General features: G+C 37.5%; 1 protein-coding gene across 7 annotated transcripts in view; it reads left to right on the top strand.

Moving 5' to 3' along the window:
- The window catches only part of CALCB (calcitonin-related polypeptide beta), a 51,568-nt gene that overhangs the window by 16,758 nt on the left and 14,855 nt on the right, over positions 1–19,955 (top strand). For 5 of the 7 annotated variants that reach the window (XM_021080183.1, XM_021080207.1, XM_021080212.1 and 2 more), the window contains exons 2-4: positions 12,992–13,092; positions 13,602–13,647; positions 19,629–19,689. The gene's annotated coding sequence lies outside the window, so the exon portion shown is untranslated. The remainder of the gene's footprint in view (positions 1–12,991; positions 13,093–13,601; positions 13,648–19,628; positions 19,690–19,955) is intronic. The other 2 variants (XM_021080195.1, XM_021080204.1) reach the window with 1 other exon arrangement.

Raw genomic sequence — 19,955 nt, 5'->3', positions numbered from 1 at the left:
CCCAGGCCAGGGATCAAACCTGTGCCACAGCAGTAACAATTCCAAATCCTTAACCCACCAAGCCACCAGGGAACTTCATTTCTTGTTCTTCTTTTAAGTGTCAGCATTAGTGCCACATTCTCTAGGAAGCTTTTCTATTCCCAAGCTAGTAAAAACCCCTGCTATAAGCTATGGAACTCCCTACATGCATTTCCCTTCTGTAATACTCACCACACTTTGAAGACACACACTTTTATATCTTTCTTATCTGGTTTTATATTCTTAGTACACAGCATTGTAAACAGTACTGGTAGTTGTTCTCTGTATTTATTGACTTAAATTACACATAGTTACTCCAGGACACATAGTTGATTTGTTTTTCTTATTGGTTGGGTGTTTTATTTGTCTAGCCATTTGTTTCTTGCACATAGCATTACGAGTGATTGGAGATTATATATATTCCCTACCTTCTCTTTCCAGGGTAAAAAATTGGTCAGGGATTGGGGCTACTCTTAAGTATAAAATGATATTATCTAATTGAATGTTAGAATTAAAATAACAACTATTCCGATTATTCGGAATTAACATTCTCTAAATGTTCCATTAGGCTTATGCTCTGCAGAGCACATGTGTTTATTTTCCTTTCTTTTACCTTACTTCTCATCCCCTCTCTTTTTGCTGACTAATTCCTATCCATCTTTTCCACGTCACCATTGCTATCACTTGATTTGACATGCACCTAACTATTTAAATGACAGTTGTATTTCCAGTGTCATTTTTAAAAGGATATCAGTCAAAAGGTAGGAGCTATGAGTTCCTGTCATGGCTCAGTGGTTAACAAACCCAACTAGTATGCATGAGAATGTGGGTTTAATCCCCAGCCTTGCTCTGTGGGTTAAGAATCTGGTGTTGCAGTGAGCTGTGGTGTAGGTTACAGATGTAGCTAGGATCCAGTGTTGCTGTAGCTGTGTGCAGACAGGCAGCTACAGCTCCAATTCGACCCCTAGCCTGGGAACCTCCGTATGCGTCAGGTGTAGCCCTAAAAAGACAGAAAAAAAAAAAAAAAAGAAAAGATAGGAGCTCAATATACGCTGTTGAATAAAAGAGTAAGTGGGTAAATAAATGAAGGTGTGTTGGAGAGACTCAGGGTAGGATATTGTTCAGGGGAAAGATTGGGAGTAAAGAGATAAGGGATCAAACACAATGCAATGTTATGTTCTTTGCCATTTAAACTTATCAAAATATGCAGCAAACCTAGCACCCAGATCTTGGTTTCTAAATACCATTGTCCAATAAAATATGGCAGAAATCCCTAGAGAAATAACTGATTCTAAGGCTGGGGCAGGTAAAATTTAAGTTGAGTCTAGAGTACCATGTAAACTTAATACAGATGTGCTCAAAAGGCTAGAAGTGAGGATTCAACTTAGTGGCTCTCATCTAACAGACAGAATATGGAAAGTGAACAAGAGTAACTTTTAATATCAGGGGAAACGTGGTTGACATGATCTTAACCAAGCAATCAAGTTTAACAACTCCAGTAATATATGTTGACATCATGGATGCCTTGATATGATGCAAAAGGAAAAACACCTTTCTTCGAAATATTCTTTCAAAGAACCCTAACCTTAGTCTAATCACAAGAAAACATTAGATAATATCAACTGGAGAGAAGTATAAGCAATACTTGACTAGCGTACTCAGAAGTGTCAAGGTCATGAAAAACAAGGAGTGACTGAGAACTTAAAGAATCAAAGGGGACAGAGGAGACATGACAGCTAAATGCAATGTCGTATCCTGGTACAGAAGAAGGATAATAGTGGGAAAACTGGTGAAATCTGAATAAATTCTAAAGTTCAACTTCACTCTATCAATGTTAATGTCTTTATTTTGATAAATAGGCCTTGGTTAGGTAAGCTCTTAATACCATGTGAAGCTGGTTGAAGGGTATATGGAAAGTTTATACTATGTTTGAATCCTATCTGAAAAATATAAATTGTTTCAAAATGAAATCTGAAAAAAAAAAAAAAAGTGGTCACACAAGGTTTGGCTGCCGTGTCCATTTAGGGGAATATAGTGAGGGGAACAGGGAAGCTTGCCTAATTTTTTTTGGAGTCCATGAAATCTTGGCCCTCTAGCAATGCATACAATACTCCCCTTACCTCCACAGTGTTTTCAGTTTTTGGAAGGATTTCACACTAAATACATTGGACCCTCCCCACGGAGAGGAAAGATGAGCTAAGAAGGTGTTTAGGATCATGGGTACTAGAGTGAGCTTCTCCCAGGACCTTGTGTTAAAACATGTAATCCCGCATACAATGTTTGGGATTAGGCATCTGTAGAGACTGAAGTGTGGACTCTAAAAGGAATTGATGTGAAAGAAGACTATGATATCCTAATTAACTAATGAAAGAACCACGCAGAAGTGGCAGGCAACCAAGTCCAGAAATAGGATAGCCAAACTCTGAATTAGTCACATTTGCAGCAAGGACCGGGGGATGTAGGTACAAACTGTGTCTCATCAACCAAGATAGCAGGATTTCTCTTTGGTAAAGATCAATGACTCAGGCTGTTATAGCTCCTTTGCCCTGATTCTGTTCTCTCTGAACAAGTTATTAAAGCACAAAGAAAGAAAATTGATTACTTACATTCTTTGCTAGATAATTTAAATGCTTAATGTTTTTATCATTTATTTCTATATATATATATATATATATATATATATATATATATATATATTTGAATTCTCTCAAAACACTCTGAAGTAGGCATTATTGTCCCCAGATCATATGTGGGAATCAGAGACCTATAGAGATTAAACCACACACTTGGTTAAATTTAATAGCAGAGCTGGGATTCAAACGCAGGTATGTCTGATGCCTTAATCAGTCCCTTTCCAGACCCAGAGGGTGGGTACAGAGAAAATGCCCATTGCACCCCTGTGCTCTTTAACTATCCTGTTTGATGAGGACTCCTGATTAAAAACTGGATCACTGCTCTGTGGGATTTTCTCTTGGAGCACTCATCGATTAAAGGTCAAAACCCCACTTGCCTTTTGAAGACAACAGTCTCTATGTGAATGGACAAGAATGTGACTCCTTGATATCCGTTTCCCTTGCTTTTGGTAATTACCCTGATTTTTATTGGGTATTGGTTTGAACCTTGCTGATCCCAAGCACTTAGGTTGAAGCTGACTCTACCCCTGGGCCTTAGGGTAGAACATCTGACTCACCAGTGAGAATCTCTTCTCTAGCCACAGATTTTAGTGACAGGATGGGCATGCAGGCAGAATTAGGTGAAGAATCATGGAATTAACAACAAGGTTCTACTGTATAGCACAGGGAATATAGTCAATATCCTATGATAAACCATAATGGAAAAGAATATTTTTAAAAGAGTATAAATATATGTATAACTGAATTACTTTGCTGTCAAGCAGAAATTAACACAACCCTGTAAATTAACTATACTTCAATTGAAAAAAAGAAGCATAGTATTCCCTTACTGGGATCCTCTAAGAAATGTGTCTCTTTTCTTTTTTTTCCTTTTTTTTTTTTTTTTTTTTTTTTTTTTTTTTTTTTTTGTCTTTTTGTCTTTCTTGTTGTTGTTGCTATTTCTTGGGCCACTCTATGTCCATGAGTTTGTTTCTTTTCTGTAGATAGGTTCATTTGTGCTGTATATTAGATTCCAGATATGTGATAACATATGGTATTTGTGTTTCTCTTTCTGACTTACTTCTCTCAGTATAGAGCCTCTAGTTCCATCCATGTTGCTGCACATGGCATTATTTTGTTCTTTTTTATGGCTGAGAAGTAGTCCATTGTGTATATGTACCACATCTTAATCCATTCATCTGTTGATGGACATTTAGGTTGTTTCCATGTCTTGGCTGTTGTGAATAGTGCTGCAATGAACATACGGGTGCATGTATCTTTTCGAATGAAAGTTTTGTCTGAATATATGCCCAGGAGTGGGATTGCGGGATAGTATGGTAGTTCTTTAGTTTTCTGAGGAACCTCCATATTGTTTTCCATATTGGGTGTACCATTTGCATTCCCACCAACAGTATAGATGGGTTTCCTTTTCTCCACACCTCTCCAGCATTTGTTATTTGTAGACTTACTAAAGATGGCCATCCTGACTAGTGAGAGGCGGTACATCATTGTAGTTTTGACTTGCATTCTCTGATAATTAGTGAGGTTCAGCATTTTTTAACATGCCTGTTGGACATTGTATGTCTTTTTTGGAGAAATGCCTATTTAGGCCTTCTGCCCATTTTTCAATTGGATTGTTTTTTTGCTGTTGAGTGTATGAGCTATTTGTATATTTTGGAGATTAAGCCCTCTTCAGTTTCATTGTTTGCAACTCTTTTCTTCCATTATGTATGTTGTCTTTTTTTTAATGGTTTCCTTTGCTTTGTAAAAGCTTGTAAATTTGATTTGGACCCATTAGTTTATTTTTATTTTTATTTCTGTTGCCTTGGGAGACTGACCTCAGAAAAAATTTGTATGGTTGATATCAGAGAATGTTTTGCCTATGTTTTCTTCTAGGACTTTGATGGTGTTTTGTCTTATGTTTAAATCTTTAAGCCATTTTGAGTTTATTTTTGTGCATGGTTTGAGGGTGTGTTCTAGTTTCATTGATTTACATGCAATTGTCCAGTTTTCCCAGCACCACTTATTGAAGAGACTTTTTCCCATTTTATATTCTTGCCTCCTTTGTTGAAGATTAATTGACCACAGGTGTCTGGGTTTATTTCTGTGTTCTCTATTCTGTTCCATTGCTCTGTCTGTTTTGGTACCAGTATCACACTGTTTTTATAACTGTAGCTCTGTAACATTGTCAAGTCTGGGAGAGTTGTACCTTCTGCTTGGTTTTTGTTCCTCAGGATTGCTTTGTCAATTCTGGGTCTTTTATGGTTCCATGTAAATTTTTGGATTGTTTGTTCTAGTTCTGTGAAAAGTGTCATGGGTAATTTGATAGGGATCACACTGAATCTGTAGATTGCTTTGGGTAGTATGACCATTTTAATGATATTAATTCTTCCAATCCAAGAGCATGGAATATCTTTCTTCTTTGAATCCTCTTTAATTTCCTTGATTAAGGTTTTGTAGTTCTCAGCATATACATCTTTCATCTCCTTGGTCAGGTTTATTCCTGGTTATTTAATTTTGGGGGTATGATTTTAAAAGGTACTGTATTTTTATATTCCTTTTCTAATATTTCATTGTTAGTGTACAGAAATGCAGCCAAATTCTGAATGTTAATCTTGCATCCTGCTGCTTTGCTGAATTTGTTGATCCATTTGAGTAGTTTTTTTTTTTTTTGAGTCCTTAGGGTTTTCTATATATAGTATCATGTCATCTTCAAATAGTGACAGTTTTACCTCTTATCTTCCAACTTGGATACCTTTTATTTGTCTGATTGGTGTGGCTAGGACTTCCAATACTATGTTGAATAACACTGGTGGGAGTAGGCATCCTTGTCTTTTTCCAGATTTTAACAGGAAGTCTTTTAGCTTCTCTCTGTTGAGTGTTAACATTGGCTGTGAGTTTGTCATAAATGGCTTTAATTATGTTAAGGTATGTTCCTCTATACCCACTTTGGTAACAGTTTTTTTTTTTTTTTTTAATCATGAATGGATGTTGGATTTTGTCAAATGCTTTTCCTGCATCTATTGAGTTGATCATGTGATTTTTTTTTTTTTTTTGTCTTTTTGTCTTTTGTCTTTTGTCTTGTTGTTGTTGTTGTTGCTGTTTCTTGGGCCGCTCCCGCGGCATATGGAGGTTCCCAGGCCAGGGGTTGAATCGGAGCTGTAGCTGCCAGAGCCACAGCAACGCGGGATCCGAGCCGCATCTGCAACCTACACCACAGCTCACGGCAACGCCGGATCGTTAACCCACTGAGCAAGGGCAGGGACCGAACCCGCAACCTCATGGTTCCTAGTCGGATTCGTTAACCACTGCGCCACGACGGGAACTCCAGATCATGTGGTTTTTGATTTTTTTTTTTGTTTTGGTAATGTGGCGTATGACATTGATTGATTTGCATATGTTGAACCATCCTTGTGAACGTGGGATGAATCCCACTTGGTCGTGATGTGTGATCTTTTTAAAATGTTGTTGGATTTGGTTGGCTAAAATTTTGTTGAGAATTTTTGTGTCTATATTCATCAAAAATATTAGGTTATAATTTTCTTTTTTTGGTAGTATCTTTGGTTTTGGTGTTAAGGTGATGGTGGCATCATAGAATGTCTTTGGGAATATTCCTTCTTCTTCAGCCTTTTGGAAAAATTTAAGAAGGATTGGTATAAGTTCTTCTTTGGTAGAATTTGCTTGTGAAGTCATCTGGTCCTGGACTTTTGTTTGTAAGGAGTGCTTTTATTACATATTCAATTTCATTTCTAGTGATTGGTCTGTTCAACTGATCTGTTTCTTCTTGATTCAGTTTTGACAGGCTGTATGTCTCTAGAAAGTTGTCCATTCCTTCTAGGTAGTCAAATTTGTTGGTGTATAATTGTTCATAGTATTTTTTTTTATTTGATTCCTGCAGTATCTGTTGAGATTTCTCCTTTTTCATTTCTTGTTTTGTTTGTTTGTTTGTTTTTGAGTTCTTTCTCTCCTCTTCTTAGTGAGTCTGGCCAGAGGTTTGTCAATTTTGTTTACTCTTTCAAAAGTAAAAAGCTCTTGGTTTTGATTTTTTTCTATTGTTTTTAAATCTCTATTTTATTGATTTCCTCCCTGATCTTTATGATTTCCTTCTTTCTGCTGACTTTAGGTTTTGTTTTCCTTTTTCTAATTCTTTTAGGTTGTGGGTTAAGTTGTTGATTTGAGATTTTTCTTCTTTTTTGAGGAAGGCCTGTTAGTTAATATGTGGTCAGTCCTTGAGAATGTTCCATGTGCACTTGAAAAGAATGTACATTCTGATTTTTTTTGGATGTAATGTCCTGAAAATGTCAATTAAGTCTAACTTTTCTATTGTGTTATTTAGGATCTCTGTTGCCTTACTCATTTTCTGTCTAGAGGATCTGTCCATTGATGGTAGTAGAGTGTTAAAATCTCCTACTATTACTGTATTCCCAGCAATTTCTCCTTTTATGTCTGTTAGTATTTGTTGTATGTATTTGGGTGCTTCTATATTAAGGGCATATATATTAACAAGTATAATATCCTCTTCTTAAATGGATCCTTTTATCATTAAATAGTGTCTTTCTTTATCTTTCTTTATGGCCTTTGTTTTAAAGTCTGTTTTGTCTGATATGAGTATTGCAACTCCTGTGTTCCTGTTTTGTCCACTGGCATGAAATATCTTTTCCCATCTCTTCACTTTCAGTTTATATGTATCTTTTGCCCTAAGGTGAGTCTCTTGTAGGCAACATATCGCAGGCTCTTGTTTTTTTTTTTTTTTTTTTTTTTTTTTCCAGTCTGCCACTCTCTTTTAATTGGAGGATTCCATCCATTGACATTTAAGGTAATTATTGATAAATATGTACTTATTGCCATTTTAAGTCTTGTTTTCCAGTTGATTTGATGTTTCTCCTTTGTTCCTTTTTTTGGTTGGATGATTTCCTTTTATTTTATGCTTGTGTCCTTTGTTTTCAGTTTTTGTGAATGTGTTGTTTGGTTTAATTTGTGGTTGCTCTGTTTTTCAAGTATGTCCCATGTCTGCTTGATACTCATATAGGCTCAAACATATTCTAGAAAAAAAGAATCTAGATTTTCTGACTTTCCTTCCTGACATTTTATGATTTTGATGTCCTTTTGTAACATCTTCATGCTGTTCCTGTGCTTATCATCACTTTTACAATAGGTTCCCCCCCCCCTTTTAGATCCGTATACCAGCTTATTTAAGTGATTACTTTCCAATTGTGATTTCCTCCATCCTATTTCTTCTTTCTTCTTTTTCATTTGAGGAGCCCTTTCAGTATTTCTTTTAGAGTGGGTTTAGTATTGGTATATTATTTCAGTTTTTGTTTGTTGGAGAAATTCTTTATTTTTCCTATTTTAAATTATATCCTTGCTGGGTAGAGTATTCTAGGATGCAGATTTTCCCCTTTTAGAACTTCGAATGTATCTTGCCACTCTTTCTGGCCTGTGGTGTTTCTGTAGAGAAATCAGCTGATAGCCTTATGGGGGCTCCCTTATAATTAACTCTTTGTTTTTCTCTGCTGCCTTTAGAATCCTCTCATCTTTAACTTTTTCCATTTTTATTATAATAAGTCTTGGTGTGCACCTGTTTGGTTTCCACTTGCTTGGTGCCCTCTGTGCTTCCTGTATCTTGATATCTGTTTCCTTTAGATTTGGAAATTTTTCAGCCATAATTTCTTCAAATATAGTTTTGCTTACCTTTTCTTTTTCTTCTCCTTCTGGAATCCCTATTAAGTGTAGATTGGCCTACTTTGTATTATCCCATAGATCTCTTACAATGTTCTCATGTTTTTTCATTTAGTTTTCTGTCTGTTGTTCTGATTGTGTTATTTCCATCATTCTATCTTCCAAGTCACTAATTCATTCTTGTGCATTGTTCATTCTGCTCTTCAGTGCTTTTAATAACTCAGTTTGCATCTCTACAAATGACTTTTCTAATTTTTCTTGGCTCCTCATATTTTATAGTTCTTTTCTAAAGTAATCTGCATTACTTTTCTTATCCATTCTTAATTCCTTCATATTTTCTCTTAATTCCTTCAGTATTTTCACTATTTCATTTTTTATCTCTGTGTCTGTTAGACTGCAAAGATTTATTTCATTGTTTTCTTCTTCAGGTGAATTCTCCTGTTCTTTTAACTGGGAATGGTTCCTGAGCTTCTTCATTTTGCTTATTTTTTTTTTTTAATTCTCCAAAGTCTGAGTTGCAACACCCAGTCCCTGCTCCAGTGTCTCAGGCTATGGTGTCCAGAGCTGGTGGCACTGATGGTCTTTGAAGCTCTCTCTCTGCTGTGCCCTCCTTAGCCCAGCTGCTGTGCTTTTCTGTGCAGCTTTAAGGTCCCTCTGTCTCAGCTGAACTCCCTGTCATTTAGGTGGCTTCCCAGAGTGTGGGTTCCATTTCCTCTTCCTCAGTTCCTTCTCAGGAATGCTGGTCCCATTCTGAATCCTTTCTCTCTCTCTCTCTTTTCCTTTTGTTCTACCCAGTTATATGGAGTGTTTCTTGCTCTGTTTGGAGGTTTAAGGTCTCCTGCCAGCATTCAGTAAGTGTTCTGTGCAAATCATTCTAAATGTGGATTTTTTTTTTTTTGATGTGTTTGTGGGAGAAGGTGAGTGCCACCTCTTACTCCTCTGCCATCTTGATCTTGCTCCTATTTAACTTAATTTTTTGGTCTTTTTTATTTTATTATTAAGGCCCAAATCAGTGTCATATGGAAGTTCCCAAGCCGGCCTACACCACAACCATAGCAATGCCAGATCCGAGCTATATCTGTGACCTACACTGAATCTTGCAGCAGTGCTGGATCCTTTAACTCACTGAGTGAGGCCAGGGATTGAACTTGCATCCTTATGGATACTAGTTGGATTCTTAACCTGCTGATCCACAACAGGAACTCCAAAGTTTTTATATTCTATATGTAATTCATTTTTCTAACATTTGGGACAAAACTTTTCCACTGTTTTCATTTTTACTGTAATTAGTTGGTCCTTATACAGAAGTTTTCTATTTATTTTTTTTCCTTTTTAAATTCTTAAAAAAATAAGTAAAAAAAAAATAAATAAATTCTTTCAAAGATTTAGAATTCCAAAACTCAATATAATAAATGAAAAGGAAGCCAGTAACAGGAAAGTTTCTCTTATTGCCTTTATGGCAACAAAATTCATGTTTTTCTTTTTCTTTTTCCTCCAGGGGTTTGCCTGAATCTCCCTTCAGGATGGTTAGAGTTTTATAAGTTCTCTCTCATGTATAGCTGCTTGCTTGGTCAGCACTCACTCAGTCTTTGTCTGATAGCAACTAGCAGGATGTAGGCAGTTCCACTGGCTCCGTTTGGCAACCTTTTTGGAGGTTTGTCTCTTACTAGGTACAATGATGCACGAAACGCCTTCTGAATCCCTTAGAGTAAGGTTCTAGGACATAAAAGATTGACCAAGGCAATTTGGTTTGGATATGGATGACTAATCCGTTGATTAAAAAGGGTGGTAAAGAGAAGGAATCTCTTATGCTGTCAGGTTGCTGACATTGGTCCCATGTTGCTTTTAGTTATCATGTCACCTTAGAATTCTCAGCTTCTCAGTCTTTCTTAGGTTTTTCATGAATTTGATGCTTTAAAATACACTAGTGAGGTATTTCTTATACTGCTTCCCAGTATAGGTTATCTGAGATTTTCTCATGATTACATAAAGATTATAGATATTGGAGAGAAATATCCCAGAGGAAAGGTGCTTTTTTCTTTTCTTTTTTAAAAATTGAAATATAAATTGATTTACAATGTTGTGTTAGCTTCAATGGTACAGCAAAGTGATTCAGTTTTATATATATGTGTGTGTGTGTATAATCTTATATCTTTTCAGATTCTTTCCCCTTATAGATTATTACAGGGTATTGAGTATAGTTCTCTGTACTATGTACTAAATGCTTGTCGGTTATCTATTTAATTTAATTTAACTTTATTTTTTTGTCCACACCTGCAGCATATGGAAAATCTTCAGCCAGGGATTGAACCCATGCCACAGCAGTGACCCAAGCCCCTGCAGTGACAACAATAGATCCTTAACCTGCTGCACCATAAGGAAACTCCAAGAATCATCTCTTTATTTGTGTCCACACTCATGGCATATGGAAGTTCCTAGGCCAGGGATAGAGCCCATGTTGCAGTTGAAACCTGTGCCACAGCTGTGGCAACACCAAATCCTTAATCTGCTATGCCACACAGAAACTGATTATCTATTTTATATATAGTAGTGTGTATATGTTAATCCCAAACTCCTAATTTATCCTTCTCCCTGCTTTCCCCTTTGATAACCATAAATTGGTTTTCTATGTGTGTGAGTCTATTTCTGTGTTGTAAGTAAATTCATTTGTACTATTTGTTTTAGAGTCCACATATAAGTGATACCATATGATATTTGTCTTTCTCTTTCTAACCGACTTCACTTAATATGATAATCTTTAGGTCCATCCATGGTGCTTCAAATGGCATTATTTCATCCTTTTTTATGGCTGAGTAATATGTCACTGTATATATATACTACATCTTCTTTATCCATTCATTTGTTGAGGGCCATTCAGGTTGCTCCCATATTTTGGCTGTAGTAATAGTGCTGCAATGAATATCAGGGTGCATGTATATTTTTCAAATTATAGTTTTCTCCAGATATATGCCCAGGAGTGGGATTGTTAGATCATATGGTAACTCTTTTTTGAGTTTTTAAAGGAATCTCCTTACTGTTCTCCACAGTGGCTGCACCAAATTACATTTCCACAAGCATTGTAGGAGGGTTCTTTTTTCTCCACACTGAGAGGTTTCTTTTTCATTGCATCATATTAGGGAGTTCTTGATCAGGGAGTCCTATTTACTACTGGATCACTTGTTTAAAGTTGTGTCTTCCAATTTTGATCTGTTACAAAGTTACTATTTTTCCCTTCCCATAGTCTGTCTGACAGATGAGACTTACTAAGTCCACCCCACATTTTGCACACTTGAGCATCTTACTTTCTTGCACTACAAGATATTCCAGACTCATCTTGTATTTTCTCTGTCCCATCCCTAGAATCACCTATTTCTCCAAGGATTCCTGCTTCACTCTCGGGGGGGGGGGGGCGGGGGCGGGAATGTTGCATAGAAATACATAGTGAGTAACCAGCAGTGGTGTTATAATGTTATCTGTTAGGAATGGAAAAGAAAACAGGAAGTCACATCCCTGCCTTCAAGTAGCCTTAGTCTGATGTGCTGAGCACTGTAGAAGGGAAGTGGATGGAGCTGTAGGCATACAGTAAGGGATTTAGCCATCATGGTGGTCACAGAAGTATCCTAGAGGAATTGGCACTAATGCTAAGGCTTGAAGGGAGAGCAGGAACTAGTGAAGACCAAGATCTGTGTGCTAGATATACTGCATCTTGCGATCAGCTTAAACCTTGAGTAACTCATATACTATAGTTTTTGATTAATTCTCTAATTCCTTTACTACTCTTAATCCCTGTGTAGGATCCTACTTTATTTAAAATTCCTTCATTCATTCATTCAACATTTTTTGAGAAGAGAGGAAGGAAAAGCAATCCGTGTAGAAAGAACAGCCTGTGGGAAGTCCAGGATAAGAAAAAGGGCATGGTGTGTGTTCAAAGAACTGAAGAATGGAGTTCCCATTGTGGCACAGTGGGTTAAGGATCAGGCTTGCCACAGCTGTGGCATAGGTTGCAGCTGCAGCTCAGATTTGATCCCTGGCCTGGTAACTTCCACGTCATGGATGTAGAGGGGTGGGGAGGGCAGGGAGAGGTACAGAAGGAATTGCATTACACCAAGAGAGGACAGAGAAGGCAAAAGAGAGGCACGAAATGCTGGTTAAGGGTCTTGGACATTACTCCAAGGATAATGGAGAGCCATGGAAACTTTTTAAGCCAATGAGTACCTAGACTATGTTACTGGTCTGCAGTGGGAAGGATAGGTTGGAAGGGATTATGTCACTAACTTCTGAAAGTCTTAATTTCCTTCCTGCCTCACAAGATTGAGTGAAGATTAAACGAAGGAATACATATAAGTCCTCCGGGATGATGTTTGGCACATGTTGGGCAATCAGGAAATGTTGGTGCCTTGTTTATTAGTCCAGTAATTCTGATTCTTTTTCATCTAATATCACTTTTTTCCTTATTCCCCTGACCACTTGGCCATATTTTGGATAGAAAATTAATTTTTAAACTTTTTGCTGAACTTAAAATTGGTTATTGTGCTAGACACAGTGAACAAATGTTAGTTAGACATGGACCCTTCTTTAGTAAATATTTACAGTAAGCCATAATATGATGGGATATGAACTATAGTGATGACATGAACCAAAACTCAGGGGGAAAGAATGACATCCTTTGCCTCTCTTGTCAGGCAAAAAATGTGGCACAGAGGACTTCAACACAGACTTCTTGACCAAATGATTGCATGCTCTGGGAGTTCAGAGGACGAAGGCAAGAAGCTTGGCTTGAACTGTAAGTTCACTATCTTGGGATTTCATTCAGTTTCAGTGAAGACTGGCTTGCTTGCTTTATATTTTGTTAGTATTGTTTGGGATTATTGTTAGTAAGCTTTTAAAAATTTTTTTCATGAAAAAATTTTCCAAGTGATTGTTTAGTCACATTTCCAAATCAAAACTTTCCAACCATGAATCACACTATAATAACATGAAAACATCTAATCTATGCTGAGATGCTTGGTTTGATAATATTAAATTCCAAATTACCTATGGTATTTCCATCTGAGTCACAGAAAATAAGAGGCTGATTTCATCTGCTGTTGCTGACTTTCTCACCACCCACCGGCATTCTGGTCACCTAACCTGACCCCTAGCTGACGTGTTTAGATAATCAGAGTAATTTTACCCTTAGCCCTAGCAATATACCAGTGAACTGGTATGGGAATCTTTTAGTGTCAGTAAAGTAAATGACTGTGGGGTCATAACTAACACTGCTGCCTCTATTAACATGTGTTGTTCTTCCAGGTTTGATGCTAATATAATTTATTTCTGAGGCAAGTTGAAAAATGAGGTAAGAACTCATGTTGGCTATGGGAACACTTAGCATTACTGTGGCAAATTTAAAGGCAGAGGCTGTTTTATTCTTTTTCTTTTTTGGCCACCCCATAGCACATGGCAATCCCAGGTTTGTGATCTAATCCAAGCCATAGTTGAGACCTAAGCCGCACCTGTGGTAACGCCAGATCCTTAACTCACTGTGCTGGGCAGGGGATCAAACCTGTGTCCCAGAGCTCCTAAGATGCCTGCAGATCCTGTTGTGCCATAGTGGGAACTCCAGCTGTTTTCTTCTTGTATTTATGGTTCTTCAGGTTCACAGGGTAAAGCAGGACTTGATCAGTTGCTTACTACTTTTAAAGGAGTTTTACTATCGTAGACGAAAGCCAGGTCTGCCTGTCCTTAAATGCACTGGAGTCTGAGTCAGTGGCTCCATGAGTGACAGCTTTCATGCACCGGTGAGATCACTGAGGGAGGACACATGTATTTCAAACACCTACTCATGCCCCTCAGGGGAGAAATCATTTTAAAGAAAACTTGAAAAGTAATTCTGATACTGTTGGCAAAACTGAATTGTTTTTATGCCCTGAAAGTATTTTTATTATAAAACTCAAACTCAAACTAAGAGATTTAGAAGTACAGAGAATATAGAAAAGGAAATAGAAATTCTGGTTTCCCAATTTAGTTTCACAATCCTATACCCCATAAGTTGTCATTGTTAACAATTTCTTGTTAATTTTTCCTTCCAGAAATGCTTCTCCCTATACAACTACATATACAAGTATTTATTATATATTTTCACATGTAAGATCATCCTATACACAGTTTTGTGTTTTTTCATTTTTCACTTAAAATTAGGTTAGGACATTTAGATCTCTATCTTCATTTTAGTGCCTGTATAGCATTACATACATAGATGCACCTTTATTTTACCTACAAATGAGTATTTACATCATTTCCTTTCTTTTTTCTTGCTATTAGAAATAGCACGGTAATGAACATCTTTCAACATATTTTTTTTCCAAACTTAAGCACATGTGTCCAAGCAGGAATCCTAACACTGTTTTGAATAATATTCTTCAGTTGAATTAGATGTCCAAATACTCAATTCTGACAACACATAGGTTAATTTAAGAAAGGGTTGGTGTGGTATTGACACAATATGTTCTATTGAATTAGGCAATGTTCTTGTAATCTATTGCTACATAAAAAACTACCCCAAAACTTAGTGGCTTAAAACAAAAACACTCATTTAATTAGCTCAAAAATCTGTAACTTGTTCAGGGCTGAACAGGGAAGGCTTGAGTCTGCTCCATGCAGCATCACGTGGGTGTGGCTTGACCAAGGACTAGAAGAGCCATTTCCATGAGGGCTCACTCAGCTGGTTAGTATTAGCTGTTTACTCTGCATAGGTCTCTCCATGTGACCTGGGCTTCCTTGAGGCACAATGCTTGGATTCCAAGGACAGAATACTGAGAATTAGAGCTAGACAGGAGCGGTATTGCCTTTTACAGCCTAGCCTCAGAAGTTGCATTAGTGTCCCATCTGCTGTACTGTATATTCATTGAGGAAGTCACAAAGGTCCCTCTAGTTTAAGAGGAGGGACATAAACTCCATCTTTTGATGGGAATATGGTAAGATTCTTTAAAAAAGGCATGTAGGATGTGAAATATTATTGCAATCACTGCTGGGAAATATAATCTGCTATAATAAAAAAAATACCTTCTTTAACTTCAGGTAGATAGTTCACAATATAATGGTATTGTTGATTTTTGAATGGACAAGATCCAAATTTTATTGTCTTTCTTTTGATCTGATTGTGAATTTTTTTTTACTAGAACAATAAATTTGGACATGTAATACTCATGGTAGTCCCAATTATGATGAAAAGCTGTTGCAGTTGCATGATCACCCACATTTTTTTAATGGATGAAAAACAAGAGTTCCCATTGTGGCTCAGCAGGTTAAGAACATGACAGAGTTTGGGTTCAATGAGGGTTTGATCCCTGGCCTTGCTCAGTGCCTTAAGAATCTGGAGTTGTTGCAGACGTGGCCTGGATCTGGCATTGCTGTGGCTGTGGTGTAGGTCAGCAGATGCAGCTCTGATTCTACCCCTAGCCTGAGAACTTCCATATGCTGTAGGTACAGCTGTTAAAAAAAAAGAAAGAAAGAAAAAAATGGATGAGAAACTATTAATTTAGTTTTTCCTTTTATCTTCTATTTAGCATAGTATCCAGTTATTATCAGTTATTCTTCTTGCTATTATTCTACATAAGACATTGCATATTCACTTTACTGATGAGGAAATCTAGAATTGGAAAGGTTATACAACTTTGCTAAAATCACATTAGTGGTACAGCTTGGATTTGTACCTGGATCTCTGCTCTAAGCCTAGGTTCTTTATGTTTATTAAATTCTTTAAAGCTTTGGATCAAGAATTACACCTTGGGAGTTCCTGTTGTGGCTCAGCAGAAACGAATCTGACTAGCATCCATGAGGATGCAGGTTCGAGGGTTGCTCAGTGGGTTGAGGATCCAGCGTTACCATGAGCTGTGGTGTGGGTCACAGACACAGCTCAGATTCCGCATTGCTGTGGCTGTGGTGTAGGCTAGCAACTACAGCTCCAATTCGACCTGTAGCCTGGGAACCTCCTTATACTGTGGGTGCGGCCCTAAAAGACCAAAAAAAAAAAAAAAAAAAAAATTACATGTAATACTTGTAAGTAGGAAAATACTTAGTCTAAGTGAGCTGTGATACTTTCCCTGGACACTGTGTCTTGGAATCTTCCATGTCAGGAATGTGGGAAAATATATTAATATGAAAATGTTTATTGTTCTGAGAGAACACTAGAACTAATGTAACTAAACAGAATCTAAAGATCCAATATGGATGAGTTCCCTGGTAGCCTAGCAGTTAAAGATCCACCACTGTCACTCTGTGGCTGGGGTCACTGCTGTAGCTCAGTTCATTCCCTGGCCTGGGAACTTCCACATGCTGTGGACATGGCCATAGGGAAAAAAAAAAAAATCAGTACGGAAAGAACTAAAATATTGTGATGCTTCTTCTCCCTGCTACACCCAACTCTACTTCCTGGTTCTATAAGATAACAAATTCTGATTAAATACCATATTAAGATAAGGTAGTAGAAGATAAAAGGAAGCACAGATATTATGCCAGTAGGTAAAAGAAATCATAAAATCTTCTCATAAGAAGCCAATCTTGACTAGTGAGTTGAAGGAAAAGAAGGATACATTATGAAGACTTTGACAGCTTAGAGTTAGTTCCCCAAACTGGCTGTGTATCAGAATCGCCTCAAGAGCTGAGTAACTATACAGTGCTCAGACTTGACTCCTGCAGATTCAGATTTGGTTGACATAGAGTGGCCCTGGGAATAGAGTCTTTATCAATATTCAGTTGATGCTGATGTAACAAGCTTCATCTTTTTTTGGGGGGCAGGGATTTTTTTTAGGGACGAACCCGCAGCACATGGAGGTTCCCAGGCAATAGGTCGAATGGGAGCTGTAGCTGCTGGCCTACGCCATAGCCATGCGGAATCCGAGCCGAGTCTGCAGCCTACACCATAGCTCATGGCAACGCCAGATCCTTAAGCCACTGAGCAAGGCCAGGGATCGAACCTGCATCATCCATGGTTCATGGATGCTAGTCAGATTCGTTAACCCCTGAGCCATGACAGGAACTCCGGAAAACAGTTTTATAGCACAGTTCAGGAGTTTTTCTTTTTTAAAACTTCAATCTTTAGTACTTTTTAAAGGTTTTGATGTCATTCTCTCTTTTCATCAGATTTTTTTTTCTGGCTTAAAAAATATATCTACAAGGTATATCTGTTCTTTAATAGAAACCAACATTCTGACTCATTCTTTTGCTGTTATCATATAAGGTTTTGTAATATTGCTTGAGATGAATCAGATGAAACTCTATTTTCTTGTTTCATTGGAATTAGAAGTAGAATAAGACTCCTGGAGTATAAAATTATGGTCTATAAGTATATTAATATTTACATTTCTTCCTAATATCAAATTTTATTGCCCCTAAACTACACCAGTATTGTTTGGCTGAATCTTCCTTTTTTTTTTTTTTGTTTTTGTTTTTGTTTTTTTGTTTTTTTTTGTCTTTTTTTTTTGCTATTTCTTTGGGCCGCTCCCGCGGCATATGGAGGTTCCCAGGCTAGGGGTTGAATCGGAGCTGTAGCTGCCAGAGCCACAGCAACGCGGGATCCGAGCCGTGTCTGCAACCTACACCACAGCTCACGGCAACGCCGGATCATTAACCCACTGAGCAAGGGCAGGGACTGAACTTGCAACCTCATGGTTCCTAGTCGGATTCGTTAACCACTGCGCCACGACGGGAACTCCTGAATCTTCCTTTTTAATACAGAAATGACTGCCTCTTAGAATCAGCTTTCTTCCTCTCAGCATTTGCTACAACTTTGAAAACTGGTTAAATACTCCAGTGACTTATCAAAAGGATATTTTCTCTAAAGACTGAACTGTCACTATTTGGCATTTGTCAGAACTTCCCAGAAGCATCTAGAAATCTTTTAGCCCCTCCCTTCTTCAATTCCATAGTGTACTAGGGAGAACTCCCTATAGCTGTCTTGAGGATTTTTATATTGGGCCTCATATACTCTTTAATCTTAGTAGAGAATTCATTCAAACATTCAATAAAAATTTGAGCATATTCCAGGCACTGGAAATACAAAAGTAATTAAAACAGGCACCATTCCTATTTTAATGATATAGTAATTCTACCAGGTAATTTTCCACTAGAGAACAGAACTAGAATTTTATATTTTATATATATGTATGCATATATATGTGTGTATATATACTATATAGCATGTGTATATACATGTATAATATATATAATATATATTAATGGAAAGAGAGAGGGTGGGTTGAGAGATACACTGCAGGGAATTGGCTTATACAATTTGTGAGGGTTGGCTAGTCAGGTCCAAAATTCCTAGGGCAGGCAGGCAGTTAAGAAAGGCTGGACAGGGAGTTTCCATCGTGGCTCAGTGGATAACGAATCCAACTAGGAACCATGAGGTTGCAGTTCGATCCCTGGCCTTGCTCAGTGGGTTAAGGATCAGGGAGCGGCCCTAGAAATAGCAAAAAGATGGAAAAAAAAAAAAAAAAAAAGGCTGGACATTCTCAAGCAGGAGGTCATACTGCAATTCACAGGTACAATTTCTTAGTCCTTAGGGTAACTTGGGTTCTGTTCTTAAAGTCCTTGCAACTACTTGAAACAGGCCTACCTTGATTATGGAAGATAATCTCTTTTACATGAAGTCAACTAATTGTAGATGCTAACCAAATCTAACCATAGTAGGTTACGGTTTGATTGAATAACTCAGCACTACAGCCAAGCCAAAGTGACATATAAAACTGACCATCAACAGCAATGTTTGAAAAATGCTATGGTGAAGAAAGTATAAAATGCCAAGGACGGACATAGCAGGGGCATCTATCTTAGTCTATGGTGAGTCAGAGGTTTTCTTGAAACTGATAATTAAGGTAAGAGAGATGAGTAGAAACTAGCTAGGTAAAGACATGGAAAGAGAATATTCTAGGATGTGGGAACTGTAAGCAAAAATCCAGAGACCAGAGAGAGAACACCAGAGATGTAATTTTCTCTTCTTATCAGAAGTTTTTTCCTGGCTTTCTCCTTTCAGAATACACATGAAGTGATGGTTGTTCTTTAACAGAAGTCAAGAGTTGATTCTTTTTTTGTAATGATTATATTAGCTTATTGTAATGCCTTCAATACCGAATCAGATGAAACTCTATTTTCATGTTTTAATTAGCACTTTCAGTTGCCAGTGATATGAAGCACCTTTTCAGGCTTATTTAACATTCAGATTTTCTCTTTTATGGATTGCCTGTTTTTAACCTTTGCACATTATGGGTAGTTTTCCTTATTGATTTTATATGATTTGGATATTGCTAAAATCCTTTGTCTTTATATGCATTGCAGGTATATCTCTCAGAGAACATCAGTCCAATGCAGGAGATACTCGGCAGACCCACGGTTGCAGGTGAGTGCAGGGAGACCTCCTTAAATCTAAGAGTATTGCAGTAACCTCAGTTCTGGTCTCAAGTCTCACTTCTAGGACAGAGCCTCCATATTTAGCAGGGACAGGAAAGAAAAGGGGAAAGGAGACAGCCCATATTACAAAGCAGTGCCTTTTTTTTTTTTTTCTCCCCCTCCTGTGGCATGTGCAAGTTCCTGGGCCAGGGATGGAGCCCTCACCACAGCAGTGAAAAATAAATCGATCTCATACTTGCTGCCTATTCATAGTGT

The sequence above is a fragment of the Sus scrofa genome, chromosome 2 (genome assembly GCF_000003025.6).
Source record: "Sus scrofa isolate TJ Tabasco breed Duroc chromosome 2, Sscrofa11.1, whole genome shotgun sequence".
Classification (NCBI taxonomy): domain Eukaryota; kingdom Metazoa; phylum Chordata; class Mammalia; order Artiodactyla; family Suidae; genus Sus; species Sus scrofa.
This window is presented reverse-complemented; position numbering and strand designations above follow the sequence as displayed.